Genomic DNA, 14,591 nt, shown 5'->3' with positions numbered 1-14,591 from the left:
GGGAGAAGGCAGGGACAGAGAGCGCAGGGGGAGGGGAGAAGGGCAGGGACAGAGAGCGCAGGGGGGAGTGGAGAAGGGCAGGGACAGAGAGCGCAGGGGGAGGTGGAGAAGGGCAGGGACAGAGAGCGCAGGGGGGAGTGGAGAAGGGAGGGACAGAGAGCACAGGGGGAGGGGAGAAGGCAGGGACAGAGAGCGCAGGGGGGAGTGGAGAAGGGAGGGACAGAGAGCGCAGGGGGGAGTGGAGAAGGGCAGGGACAGAGAGCGCAGGGGGGAGTGGAGAAGGGAGGGACAGAGAGCGCAGGGGGGAGTGGAGAAGGGCAGGGACAGAGAGCGCAGGGGGGACTGGAGAAGGGAGGGACAGAGAGCGCAGGGGGGAGTGGAGAAGGGCAGGGACAGAGAGCGCAGGGGGGAGTGGGGAAGGGCATCGAGGAAACTGACTGTGAGGTGCCTCTTGGGCAAGGAAGGAACTTATTTCACTATTTTTTTTTTGCAATTAATTTTTACTTTTTGCAATTATGTGCTTTCCACTTGAACTTCTGCTCAAAACACAGTGTCAAAGCTGAAAGACGTAAGTTGTGGGAATTCCAGATTATGCAAAGAAGTACATTTCAGGTGACTGGCTTTAATATGCCATGTTTAAGAGGGACAGGGAAAAGTGGGGGTCATGCTGTTAGGATCCATACCTGATATGCTTCCACATCTGACTAATGACTGTCATACAAATACTTAAGAAGGCCCATGTGCCTTCAGAAATCATCCCTCCAGTCAGGTCCTTCACGGCACCCATCACGGCATTCCCCCTCAGTTTGAATCGCATCCCCCCACCCCACCTTCCACGGCTCCCTCCTCAGTGGAGGACCTTCACACCGCCAGACAGAACTGGCTCCCGCACCTACACCAGACCTGTCAGCCGTGTTTCCTCCTCCCATCCTCGCTCTGCCAGTCCCTCTGCTGCTATGGAGGGAGTGGACCCACACTGTCACTGGTGGCTCCCCCCGGGTCTGGATCCCAGCTCTTCTGTGCTCCCGGGACATCCCTGAGGGGCCCCTCGCTTTTTCTCCTGAACCTCCCCCCTCGTCCCCTCTCTGCGTAAGAACAGTCACTCGCTCCTGCGGTGTCCCAGGCCCACTCCAGAAGCTTCCGCCTCTGCCTCGTGAGGACAGACTGGTGATAAGTGGATGCCCTGTCCCGGGATGGCCACGTGTGCACAGAAAGGGAAGCACTTAGAGCCGTGGTCGGCAAACTGCGGCTCCCGAGCCACAGGCGGCTCTTTGGCCCCTTGAGTGTGGCTCTTCCACAAAATACCACGGCCTGGGCGAGTCTATTTTGAAGAAGTGGCGTTAGAAGAAGTTTAAGTTTAAAAAATGTGGCTCTCAAAAGAAATTCCAATCGTTGTACTGTTGATATTTGGCTCTGTTGGCTGATGAGTTTGCCGACCACTGACTTAGAGCAAAATCCCTGGCAGAGACTTCACCTTGGCCCTTGTCACCAGGGGGCAGTAGGGAGGTGAGATCAGCATGGCAGAAAGCACTGCCAGCAGCAGTTCCTGCCTCCCAAGGGGAGAAGGCTGTGTGATTGTAGAGGGGAGAAGGCTGTCTGGTTGTAGAGGGGAGAAGGCCGTCTGGTTGTAGAGGGGAGAAGGCTGTCTGGTTGTAGAGGGGAGAAGGCTGTCTGGTTGTAGAGGGGAGAAGGCCGTGTGGTTGTAGAGGGGAGAAGGCCGTCTGGTTGTAGAGAGGTGAAGGCTGTGTGGTTGTAGAGGGGAGAAGGCTGTGTGATTATAGAGGGGAGAAGGCTGTGTGGTTGTAGAGGGAGAAGGCTGTGTGGTTGTAGAGGGGAGAAGGCCGTGTGGTTGTAGAGGGGAGAAGGCTGTGTGATTGTAGAGGGGAGAAGGCCATCTGATTGTAGAGGGGAGAAGGCTGTGTGATTGTAGAGGGGAGAAGGCTGTCTGGTTGTAGAGGGGAGAAGGCTGTCTGGTTGTAGAGGGGAGAAGGCTGTGTGGTTGTAGAGGGGAGAAGGCTGTCTGGTTGTAGAGGGGAGAAGGCCATGTGATTGTAGAGGGGAGAAGGCTGTGTGATTGTAGAGGGGAGAAGGCTGTCTGGTTGTAGAGGGGAGAAGGCCATGTGATTGTAGAGGGGAGAAGGCTGTGTGGTTGTAGAGGGGAGAAGGCCGTGTGGTTGTAGAGGGGAGAAGGCTGTGTGATTGTAGAGGGGAGAAGGCCGTGTGGTTGTAGAGGGGAGAAGGCTGTGTGATTGTAGAGGGGAGAAGGCTGTGTGGTTGTAGAGGGGAGAAGGCCGTGTGGTTGTAGAGGGGAGAAGGCCGTGTGGTTGTAGAGGGGAGAAGGCTGTGTGATTGTAGAGGGGAGAAGGCTGTCTGGTTGTAGAGGGGAGAAGGCTGTGTGGTTGTAGAGGGGAGAAGGCTGTGTGGTTGTAGAGGGGAGAAGGCTGTGTGGTTGTAGAGGGGAGAAGGCCATCTGGTTGTAGAGGGGAGAAGGCTGTGTGGTTGTAGAGGGGAGAAGGCTGTGTGGTTGTAGAGGGGAGAAGGCCATCTGGTTGTAGAGGAGAGAAGGCTGTGTGGTTGTAGAGGGGAGAAGGCTGTGTGGTTGTAGAGGGAGAAGGCTGTGTGGTTGTAGAGGGGAGAAGGCTGTCTGGTTGTAGAGGGGAGAAGGCTGTCTGGTTGTAGAGGAGAGAAGGCTGTGTGGTTGTAGAGGAGAGAAGGCTGTGTGGTTGTAGAGGGGAGAAGGCTGTGTGGTTGTAGAGGGGAGAAGGCTGTGTGGTTGTAGAGGGGAGAAGGCCATCTGGTTGTAGAGGAGAGAAGGCTGTCTGATTGTAGAGGGGAGAGTCAGGACCTCGTCCCATGGGCCATCTTTAGGCGCCGAGTCGGTCCACGAAGGAGCATGTGCAGTGGACACGGGTTCGAAGTTAGAAGTCCTGTCTTCTCTCTGCCTTCACCGCTGGAAGGAGGTGTGTGATGCTGAGGACAGAAACCAAAACAAAAAGAAAGAATGGTGGGAAGGACACCCTCCTCTCCCAGCCCCCCCCCCTTGCTTTCTCAGGGCCTCCTGCTCCCTGTCCTCGCTTCCTTTCACCTCCCCCCGCCCCCCACCCCGCCCCGGCCCTGAGCCAGCCCCTGTGCTCACAGGGACTCGGTCTGTACTTCCCCGCCTCACTTTCATCTCATTTTTCCTCCAGGCTGCCCACTGTGTTCGTCTGCTTTATTGCGGTTCCCTGTTTTCATTCGCTGGGAGACGGAGATCTGATTTGGTTTTTATGGCTGTTTGGTAGGGTTTTCCTTCTCCCTTTCAGACGCTCAGTCCCCATGTCCTTGGGCAGTCCGTGAACCGTGTTCCCAGGCCCCGTTGGACCTGAACCTGCAGGTGACACTCCAAGTGTTGCCTGAAGCCGGAGGGAACGGGTTCTCACACGGATCGAGTGACGGGAAGAAACCTAAGAGCGAAAGCCACATTGTCCCGTCATATCCGCTTACAGGACACAGACAAGGGGACACCGCTTCTCGGCGTGTGCACCGGGCTGGAACCTCAGGTTGAAAAGGGAGCAGCGTGGCCACGAAGGCCGGCTTTTGTCCACGTGGCCAAACACCTGGGGCCACTGGTTTTCTCTTCCAGCGTCACCCTTCCTTCTGGTTGTCCTGGGAAGAAGCGGTGGACGGCATAGCAGGCGACGTGCCATCTTTAGGGGACATCAGGGACCTCGCGGCCAGCACGGGAGCCCTTCCCTTCCGTTGCCCTCCCCCGGAGTGAGAAGGGGAAACCCTTCCCGGACCAACCCCCCCCCCCTCCCGCTGCGGCAATTACCCGGCCGTGATAATTAGGAAAATAATTGCAAGTACAATTTAGCGGGCCCGCGCCGTCCTCCCGGCCTGGGAGTGGAAGCGCTCCATCCGCTGACCCAGTTTGTGCGCTTTGGGCTCCCCTCCCAGGAGGGCGCGGGCTGGGTCTGCGTGGGAAATGAGGTGATGGGACTAGAGACCGGGCTGTGGATGCCTGTTCCCTGGGCTCACCACGTGGTCACGGGAAAGCCTGCACGTCCTCCATTTCCCACTCGGAAGATGATGAGTGTAATTGTTATGCTGATTACTCTAGCGATTTGATTTCAATAAGCCACTCTCAGCACCCAACTCTGCCCTCGACCTTCAAATAAACTTTTTACTCCCACAAGCAACAGATGCTGCTGCCGATGCCAGTTCTCACATAATTATTATGCCTACATTATTTGTAGCTCAGTAATTTAAAGCTAAATCAAGCCATCAGACATCCATCTAGTTATAACAAATAGATAAATTAATGTTAATGTCACTTTTCTTTATTTTTTTGCTTAGTAAAAGATTTTGATTTTTCTACATTTTTGTCATTTGACTGCCCTCCCACTTGGCTCGAAGCCATGGAGCTAACTTCTCATTTTACATATTAATGTGCAGTCATTAATGTGCAACTCCTCAGCACTTCCAGGGACACAGGATACTTGCTTTTGGGGTGCACGGCGAATTATCGCATCCCTATATCGCACCCACTTTCTGGCTTCTGGGAACCCCAAGGTGGCACAGGATCGCAAAGAGCCCGTGAACAGACTCCCCTAATGAGGACTGTGACGTGCTGTGTGTAATCCGTGAGCCACGGGGGAGCCAGCACTTTATCCAACAGGCAGGCACTTCCCCGGGCCGATGCCCTCCTGGGAGAGGTTTTGGACGTTTGTGAGGACAGTTTGTTGTCGCCACGAGACTGCAGGTCGCTGCCATGGAGCGGGAGGGACCCAGCACTGCTGTCATCCTGCAGAGCACAGGCCAGAGCTGCCTACACAGAGCCACCGCCAGTGCCCGCCGCTTCCCGCAACCCTAGCGCGCCTTCCTGCCGTCCTGGTTACAATCGGGCGCCCTAGATCCTCACTCTACTGGAGATATAAACAAAGAAATCCTTCCTACCGTAACAGGCACTAGCTTTTCCAGAAAGCAATTACCATGTAAAGCAAAGAAAAATGCCTTTTTATTTTGTTCAGAATGTGACCGAGAACGATGCTCCATTCCTTGCCTTCTTATATCATCTGTCTACATGGCGTGTCCTTTGGGGCAGCGATCTCCAAAGTGGGCTGCTCAGACCCCAAGAGGCATGCAAGGTGATATGTTAAGGAAGAGTATTAGAATTTCCATTTACGAGTATTTTTATCTTTTCAATGATCTCTTTTGGGGTGAAGTAAATTTTATGAGGTCAAAATATTCTACCACAGTGGCTTATGATTGATAGATGATAGATAGGTAGGTAGGTAGATAGATAGATAGATAGATAGATAGATAGATAGATAAATAGATAGAACAAGTAAATGACCAGGAGAGCTTAGTGTCACACCATGGAAAAGACTTTAAGAACACTTAAGCTGTCAGTTGGACATCTTCCGAGGGCTCCTGGACTGCGTAAGGGCGCAGGCCGGGCTGAGGGATCCCCCCAACCTGTGCATGAATGTCATGCACTGGGCCTCTAGTATTTAAATAACTATACTAATACTAACTCTGTGATATTTTGTAAATTATAATACTTATGAAATCCCTGAAAGGTAGGTAATTTTTATCCTCTTGGTTACAATGTAGGAAGTTAGAGAGAGAAAAACAATTTTCTGAACATATAGAAAATTATATCCTATATAATCCTATATAATACAAGGCTAATATGCAAATTGACTGAACAGCGGTACGACCGGTCGCTATGACACGCACTGACCACCGGGGGGCAGACGCTCAATGCAGGAGCTGCCCCTGGTGGTCAGTGCACTCCCCCAGGGGGAGCACAGCTCAGCCAGAAGTGGGCTCATGGCTGGCGAGCACAGCGGCGGTGGCGGGAGCCTCTCCTGCCTCAGTGGAAGCGCTAAGGCTGTCTGACTGATGGCTTAGGCCCGCATGGGAGTGGGCCTAAGCCAAGGGTCCTCAAACTTTTTAAACGGGGCCAGTTCACTGTCCCTCAGACCGTGGGAGGGCCGGACTATAGTTTAAAAAAAAACTATGAACAAATTCCTATGCGCCCTGCGGGCCCGGGACAAGTTGGCTGCTAAGCAGGACAGGCAGCGGCACCCGGCGGCCTGGATCCATGTCCTCGGCGGGCTGCATGTGGCCCGCGGGCCGTAGTTTGAGGACGCCTGGCCTAAGCCATCAGTTGGACATCCCCCGAGAGTTCCCAGACTGTGAGAGGGTGCAGGCTGGGCTAAAGGACCACCCCTCCCCCCCCAAGTGCTCAAATTTTGTGTGCCAGGCCTCTAATACTACAACAAAATCCTTTTACTTCTCTAACTTTCATGTTTTCTTTATCTAAATTTAAAATTTTTGCTGTGTTTAAATTTAAAATTAAATATTGAGTTTGATCTTATAAAACATTTAATTATTTTTGGAAATGCATTTTTTGAGACCCAAGTAAAGTCAGTTTCAATGATACAAACTAAAAATCTAATATCATGCTTGGAACACAATTTGTGAGTGCACACTGCATCCGTGGTGATATTTACATTCAACAATGAATTATTGTGTGAGGGGCTAAGTCCTGCCAGAATTGATTTGGAAAATCCAAAGTGGAATATTTTGAATACTATATAGTTTAATATGAATTGAACAGGCAAATGGTATTTTTACTTTTTTAAAAAGTAATAGCATGTGATAGTAAATTGTTATACTATTTATTACCTGCTCTGTGGCTCTGAGCCATAAATCGGCGGCTATGCCTGAAGTGTAAGCAAACACTATTCTGTATAAATGTGGTATCAGCATCTCCAAAATTTGTTGCGCAATCTCGTCATCACGATCAGTTATGGCTTTTCTTCCCAGGAGAAAGGTTGTCCATCCTAATTCCATGGGGAAGAACTGATTCTCATTATGTTCTTCCAGGAGCTCCAATTCTTTCAAATGGGGTGATAGCTGAATGGCTTATGGTGGGGGCTGGGGCTAGGGAATGGCCAGAGCCTGCAGCTACCAACTTTGGGAGAAAAAACCCATTGGCACTGTGGGCAGTGCACCCACTGTCCCCTTAGGGAAGAGCCTGACCCCAAGGTCCTTTCCATGCATCCGCCGTGACCATCAAGGGGTGTCAGCGTTTATAGGAAATTCCTTCCCCTTTGATCTGAATGAAAACGAGTGGGACATAATGGTCTCTCTTGATTTTTTGTCCTCTCCTTTCCCTTTTTCACCTTTTATCTTCTTTGTCCTCCACTCATTAGTTACCCCACAATAAAGATCTATGCCACCTGTGCCTCAATAAAGGGTGCCACGCGGCACGATGGGGAGAGGGGAGGTAAAGTCTGGTGCATCGGGAAGCCCTCACGCAGGTCGCCCAGTGCAGCACCTGGAACCACGAGAAGCTGATCTGCCGCTCTGACTCGGGTTGTGCCCTTCAACAACGACTGGCTGTGCCTCCCCGCTGCTGGTGTGAGGACAGTTAACATGTCCCATCAAGACAGCGACGTAGGTAGATGCCGTGCTCACATCCCCCCACAACCACATCAAAAACACAGTTAAACTCAAAACCGCCATCCTTCGGAGCGATCTGGAATCTGTCTGAACAGAAGGGCTACAACTAAGGACAGAAAGAAGGAGCTCATCAAGACCAGCAGGAGGGGTGGATCTGCCGGGGTGTGAAATGGAAGCTTCGTTTGAGCCAGAACACGGAATGGAGGTGGGATCGTGACCACAGAACCGTGCCTCCGAAGGCCACGCGCAGAGGCAAGCATGCAGTCCACAGACGGACACCTGTCCTGCTGCTCCACCGCCCGGCTGCACGTGTCCCCACACGGGCTTCCTGTCCTGCCCACGTGCTCGTCACAGGGGAACGTAGTGACCCGGGAACGATGGGTGTGCCCACTCCCACCACGGAGCGGAATGCTTGCTGCCGGAGCACATCGGGGGCCCGTGTGCCGATTGGCGCCAGACACGCGTGGCTGCTGTTGGCGAGTGGAATGAAGATGGGACCCTCCCTGCGAAGGTCACGCATCACAGCCGCATCGGTCCTGAGCGAGATCGTGTTCATCAGTTGGCATTTAGGTGTGGCGGATCGTGCCTGTGTATGTGTGTTTATGATTTGGTCTTATCCAGAGGAGCTTCTAGCTTTATTTTATGGGTGTGTGTGTGGGGGGGGGGGTTCCCCAAAACCAAAAGTCCTACTTAACAAGTAAAATTGATTCTGCAGTGAATTCTAATCTCCCAATTCACTCTTCACCTGGAAACTAGGGGCGGAGGCAACATTCCAGCTGAGCTCTGAGCCTGAGGGAGAGGGAAGGCAGGAGCCCTTGGGCCGCATCGTCGCCGTCAGCACCCCAGGGTCCTCCCGGCACGTCCAGGTCCCTCGCATGTGGGTGCCGGTGCCCAGCGTGTGAGGACAGGAAGTGAAGAGCAGCCCCTGTATCCGTGAGCATCACTTGACGTTTGCAAACCCGTCTGCCCTGGAACCCAGGCCACAGAGGACGCAGGCTTCTGTTTGGCCAGTGCAGGGGTGGGCAAACTTTTTGACTCGAGGGCCACCATGGGTTCTTAAACTGGACCGGAGGGCCGGAACAAAAGCATGGATGGAGTGTTTGTGTGAACTAATATAAATTCAAAGTAAAGGAGCGGAGGGGAGAGCAAGAGAACCGGATAGAGCAGCCGGATCCGGCCCGCGGGCCGTAGTTTGCCCACAGCTGGGCCAGTGGGCTGCTGTGAAGCACTTCCACGGCTTCTTTTCCTTCCCTTTGCTCACTGCCTGCCCTCGGTAAAATATTCACTATTCCCCGTTATAAATCATGGAATAATTGTCCCCCAGAAAAGTGTGGACTTTCTGTTTTAGCGGACTCATCCCTGACAGGGCTGCCGGCCGCAGGCAGCGCTGCTGGTAACTGAATCTGCATGGGGGAGCATAAACGCTGGGAGATCTCAGAGGCAGGAAACCGGGTGGGTAACGCAGAGCACAGGCAGGCCGATGAAGACGGGAAAATCTATTCTTGTGAAGTTTCCTGACGCCAGCATGTGAGTGGCTGAAGAACCAAACATTACAGTATGTACTGACCATTCATTCCGACAGGATTTCCAGAGTCAAGAATTCCACTAATTCTGTACTCTGCTCTATCTCTGTGGCCTCCCCCTGACCTTGGGTGCATAATAATTTTTGCCATGATTATCCTTACTCATGGATCAATTTTTTAATGTTTCTTATTAATTTCAGAGAGAGGAAGGGAGAGGGCAAGAGAGATAGAAACATTGATTAGCTGCCTCCTGCACTCACCGGCCAGGCATGGATCAGTGTTATTATACAGTTGGATTAAACACTAGCTACTACCTGGACGGTGTGGCTCAATGGTTGAGCGCCAACCCATGAACCAGGAGGTCACAGTTCAGTTCCCAGTCAGAGCACATGCCCGAGTATTGGGCTGGATCCCCAGTGGGGACTGTGCAGGAGGCAGCAATCAATGCTTCTCTCTCATCATCGATGTTTCTCTCTCTTTCCTTTTCCCTTCCTCTCTGTGAAATCAACAAAACATTGAAATAAAAATAAAAAAAAACCACTAGCTCCTTGCAGTGAACACGAATGTATTAAGAATCTGTTATACTTCTAGGCTGGGTGGTTATAAATATTAGTAAGAATTGCCTCTTGCCTTAAAAGAGCTCATTGTCTTGTCTGGAAGGAAGATGAAGAAAGCATCCTAAGTCTATGGCAGAGGTATATGGGAACAGAGAGGAGGTGTACGTACGCCTGACAGGTCAGAGGTGGGGGCACGGGGACAAGGCTTCCTGGGAGAAGGAACCTCTGCTACCTTCATGGAGTTTTGGCGAATGCTGGGACATAGCCTGGAAATGGTGAGATAGGTGCAACATCTTTCGGAGTAATTGGGGAATCCATGTTAAACGTCAAAAAAATGTTTACACCTAGAATTTCCCCTTTGAAACTTTACTTTCAAGTTATATTTAAGGAAGTTAAAAATAAAATAAACTTTTAAATGGAATGTTAGTTGCATAGTTATTGGTAGTCACAATATTGAAACCAGAAATAGAGGTATTTTTAAGGAAATTATAGTCTATTCCAGGGGTGGGCAAACTTTTTGACTCGAGGGCCACAATGGGTTCTTAAACTGGACCAGAGGGCCGGAACAAAAGCATGGATGGAGTGTTTGTGTGAACTAATATAAATTCAAAGTAAAGGAGCAGAGGGGAGAGCAAGAGAACCCTCCGCTCTTTCGGCTCCATGGGCCGGATAGAACAGCCGAACGGGCCGGATCTGGCCCGCGGGCCGTAGTTTGCCCACGGCTGGTCTATTCACTCAAAGGACTATAGAGCAGCTGCTCCTGGCTTTTGAGAAGAGTTTATCACAGCGTTTGGTGGTTTATTCTACAAATAGGTGTTGAGCGGTCTATGCCAGGCATTGGCCTAAGCTTGAACTCCTACTTGAAGGGGCTCCAGGGAAAATGGGGACCACAGTGATTCAGGTCACTTACAGGAAGGAGGGCAGTGGACTTCACGGTGGCATAAGCATGGTATTGGAATGCAGAGGGGGCCCAGGTCAATCAAAGTAGCAGGACCCGTTGAACCAGCAAAGGGTGATGGTACAGGACTTGAGTTTTTGAATGACAAGAGGGAGAAAGGAAATGGATAGATAGAAAATTTCTCATTTTATAATGTTACTAGAGGCCCGGTGCACAAATTCGTGCACAGGTGGGGTCCCTTGGCCTGGCCGGCAATCGAGGCTGATCGGGACTGGTGCGGGGAGGGACCGAGGGAAGTTGGCCAGCCACAGGAGGTTGGCTGTGGGAGTACACTGACCACCAGGGGCAGCTCCTGCATTGAGCATCTGCCCCTTGGTGGTCAGTGCAAATCATAGCCAACCTTAGGCTTTTATATATATATGGATATATATATAGACATATAAATATAGAGATAGAGATAGAGATAGAGATAGAGATAGAGATAGATAGATGAGGGAAATAGAAGTAGAGAACACATTGTATATGCAGGTTGACCACAACTGTATAATACCAACCAACCAAAAAAATAGGAAATGAAGTGTCAACCGTGGTTGTCTGAGGATAGAGTTCCTAAGGGTGATTCTTTCCTCACGTTTCCTCTTCAGCCTCGCCCAAACATTCTGTTTGATCGTGTGTTGCTTTTATAATGAAAGAAAAAGATGCCAGCGGTTGTCAGAGGAGGATAAAGACAAAGGGCTCACATTTTATAGTGTTATTATGTACAAATCCACGTACCCATGGTTGACCTCTCCCAGCAGAACTGGATGGCGCGTTTCCAGGACACAGCCCACAAAGGGTGCATCCTCAAGGAGGGAAGGCCCTCTTGTTCCCTAGCACACTGGCCTGGCCCTGAAAACAAACAAAGAACTCAGAACACACACACCTGTGATGCCCACATGGGGCACCTAGAAAGTTCTTACTGTCAGCTGGCTAGCATGACTATGACTCAGTGGTTGAGTGCTGACCTATGAACCAGGAGGTCACGGTTTGATTCCTGGTCAAGGGCACATGCCCGGGTTGTGGGCTCGATCCCCAGTGTGGGGTGTGCAGGAGGCAGCCGATCAGTGATTCTCTGTCATCATTGATGTTTCTGTCTCTCCCTCTCCCTGCCTCTCTGAAATCAATAAAAACGTATTTTAAAAGAAGGAAATTCTTACTGTCTAAGGTTCTGGCTCTCGGATTCACCCCGTTGTGGAGAACCCTCTCTGCTTAGCACTGAGCGAGGCCCTGGATCTGTCGCTTACTAAATGTATTTGTACTGTCAGTGTACATGACACTCTGAACCGTATGAGGCGTTTTCATGCGTTCTTACTTTCCTTTTCCCCACAGCCCTGCGAGGTAGCTAGGGCCTGTGTCATGTTTCTCATCTTACAACTGAAGAAAGTAACACTTTAGATGAAGTTTCTTGCCTCCAATGACCAGGCTGGTGGGTGCTGGGAGCGACACTGGAACCCAGATTTCTTTCTGAACATGTGCTTGTCCCTGTGCGTCACAAATGCCCAGGGTGGGCAGACCACACTCGTGAGGGCAGATGAAGTGGCTTATTCTTTTTAATTAATATTAAAAACAGTATGTTTATTAATGTAAAAGTAGGCTCCATAATCAAGCCAGTGATATAATAATATATACTCACTAGAGGCCCAGTGCACGGATTCATGCACAGGTGGTGTCCCTCGGCGTAGCCTGTGGGGATCGGGCCGAAACTGGCAGTCCAACGTCCCCTGAGGGATGTAGTAGTGCACAAAGGGGCAGGCAGCCGGGTGGGTGCCCGAGCCCAGGACAGACACCGCGCCACTCTCACTCATCCCAGTCCCACTGCGCCTGCCGCCACCCAGTAGGCTCACTGCTGCTCCACGGCGGTCTCCATGTGCCCATCCTAGGGTGATACCAGTGTGCCCATGACCAAGAAGTGGCCACGGGCTCATACCCAGTCAGTCCCGATGTCGTCCCAATCCCAGTCCCAGTCCAGATGGGGGAGAGGTGCACAGGGGGAGTGTCTGCAGGAGAAGCTCGCACCGCCGCAGCTGCACTCGCCAGCCGTAAGCCATGCAGCGTCTGGCGCCTGTCAGTCAGCTGAGTGGTGCTCCTGCTGTGGGAGCGCACTGACCACCAGGGGGCAACTCCTGCATTGAGAGTCTGCCCCTTGGTCGTCAGTGTATGTCATAGCGACCGGTTGAACGGTCAAATGGTCGCTTAGGCTTTTATATATATATACTAGAGGCCCGGTGCATGAAAATTCATGCATTGGAAGGGGGGTCCCTCAGCCCAGCCTGCCCCCTCTCACAGTCCGGGAGCCCTCAGGGGCAGGAGGCGACCTGGCGATCAGGGGAAGGCGACGCCCCATCACACGTCTGCTGCTGCCACTGCCGGCAGCGCAAGCCTCAGCCAGCCCTGGTTATCTGAGCCTCAGGCGGCCCTGGGCAGCTGAGCAGCTGCCATCCAAGGCTTGCCTGTGCCTCAGGCCAGCCCTGGGAGGCTGGGCAGCCACCATCCAAGGCTTGCCTGCACCTCAGGCCAGCCTTGGGCAGCTGGACAGCCGCTATCCGAGGCTTGCCTGTGCCTCGGGCTGGCCCTGGGAGGCTGGGGGGCTAAAGGGACTGGGGGACTCCGGAGGCAGGCTCATGGAGCAGTTAGACCCACCTGGGGGCGGGCCCAGCTGTGCTGTGCACCTGCCGCCCTGGCGGGGCTGAGGGGACTGGGCACCGCCATCTTGTAGCTGTGGGCGCCATCATCTTGGAAGGCATAGCAGTCAATTAGTATATCCCCTCCTTATTGGCTGTGGGCGCCATCTTTGTGAGGGTGTGATGGTCAATTAGCATATTCCCTCTTTATTATATAGGGTTAGAGGCCCGGTGCATGAAATTCATGCACAGTGTGGGGGAGTCCCTCAGCCTGGCCTGCGCCCTCTCGCAATCTGGGACCCCTTGGGGAAAGTCCGACTGCTGGTTTAGGCCCGATCCTGCAGGGATCAGACATCCCTCTCGCAATCCAGGACCGCTGGCTCCTAACCACTCACCTGCCTGCCTGCCTGATCACCCCTAAACACTTGCCTGGCTGCCTGATCACCCTGAACTGCTCACCTGCCTGCCTGATCACCTTTAACTGCTTACCTGTCTGCCTCATCGCCCCTAATCGCCTCTGCTTCGGCCCCCACCACCGTGGCTTCGTCAGAAGGATGTCCAGAAGGTTGTTTGGCTATCTGGTCTAATTAGGATATTATGCTTTTATTATTATAGATTATTATAGGTAGATATTTACATACTTAAATATTGATAAAGTCTCATCATTACATATATATGTAATTACTTTTTTAATTATTTTCAATTTTATTGGGGTGACATTAGTCAACATGACTAATTGTGTGGATTACTAATTGACAAAATCTGTATATAGGACCATGTGCCCACCACCCAAAGTCAAATCTTCTCCTGTCCCCTCATATTAGGACGCCTTTCTTCTCCCACCCCCCTCCCTCTGGCAACCACCACACTGCTGTTTGTGTTCATAAGTTTCAGTTTTATATTCCACTCATGAGTTAAATCCTATAGTTCTTAGCTTTCTCTGTTTTACTTATTTCACTTCGCGTAATGTTCTCAAGGTCCATCCATGTTGTTGTAAATGATGCTATTTCATCCGTTCTTATGGCCGTCTAGTGCTCCATTGTGTATACGGACCCCATCTTCTTTGTCCAGTCCTCTATCGTAGGGCACTTTGGCTGTTTCCACCTCTTGGCCACCGTGAATAATGCTGCAATGAGCATAGGGGGGCATATATCTTTGCATGTAAATGATCTCGAGTTTTTCAGGTAGACACCCAGGAGAGGGATTGCTGGGTCGTATGGTAGCTCTATTTTTCATTTTTTTAAGGAATCGCCAGACTGCTCTCCATTGTGGCTGTAGCAGTCTACATTCCCTCCAGCAGTGAATGAGGGCTCCCTTTTTTCCACAACCTGTCCAACACTTGTTGTTGCTTGTCTTGTTGATAATGGCCATTCCAACAGGTGTGAGGTGGTATCTCATCGTAGTTTTGATTTGCATTTCCTTGATTGCCAGTGAGGTTGAATATCTCTTCTTATATCCATTGGCTGTGTGTATGTCTTCTTGGGAGAGCTGTATTTTC

The 14,591-nt window shown here is 51.5% G+C and overlaps 1 protein-coding gene across 1 annotated transcript in view; it reads left to right on the top strand.

Annotated features, from left to right (window-relative positions):
* Nucleotides 1–14,591, top strand: part of CHST9 (carbohydrate sulfotransferase 9) — a 167,795-nt gene that overhangs the window by 103,694 nt on the left and 49,510 nt on the right. The gene's annotated exons all lie outside the window — the stretch shown is intronic.

This window comes from Plecotus auritus (assembly GCF_963455305.1).
Source record: "Plecotus auritus genome assembly, chromosome: 8".
NCBI classification, from domain to species: domain Eukaryota; kingdom Metazoa; phylum Chordata; class Mammalia; order Chiroptera; family Vespertilionidae; genus Plecotus; species Plecotus auritus.
This window is presented reverse-complemented; position numbering and strand designations above follow the sequence as displayed.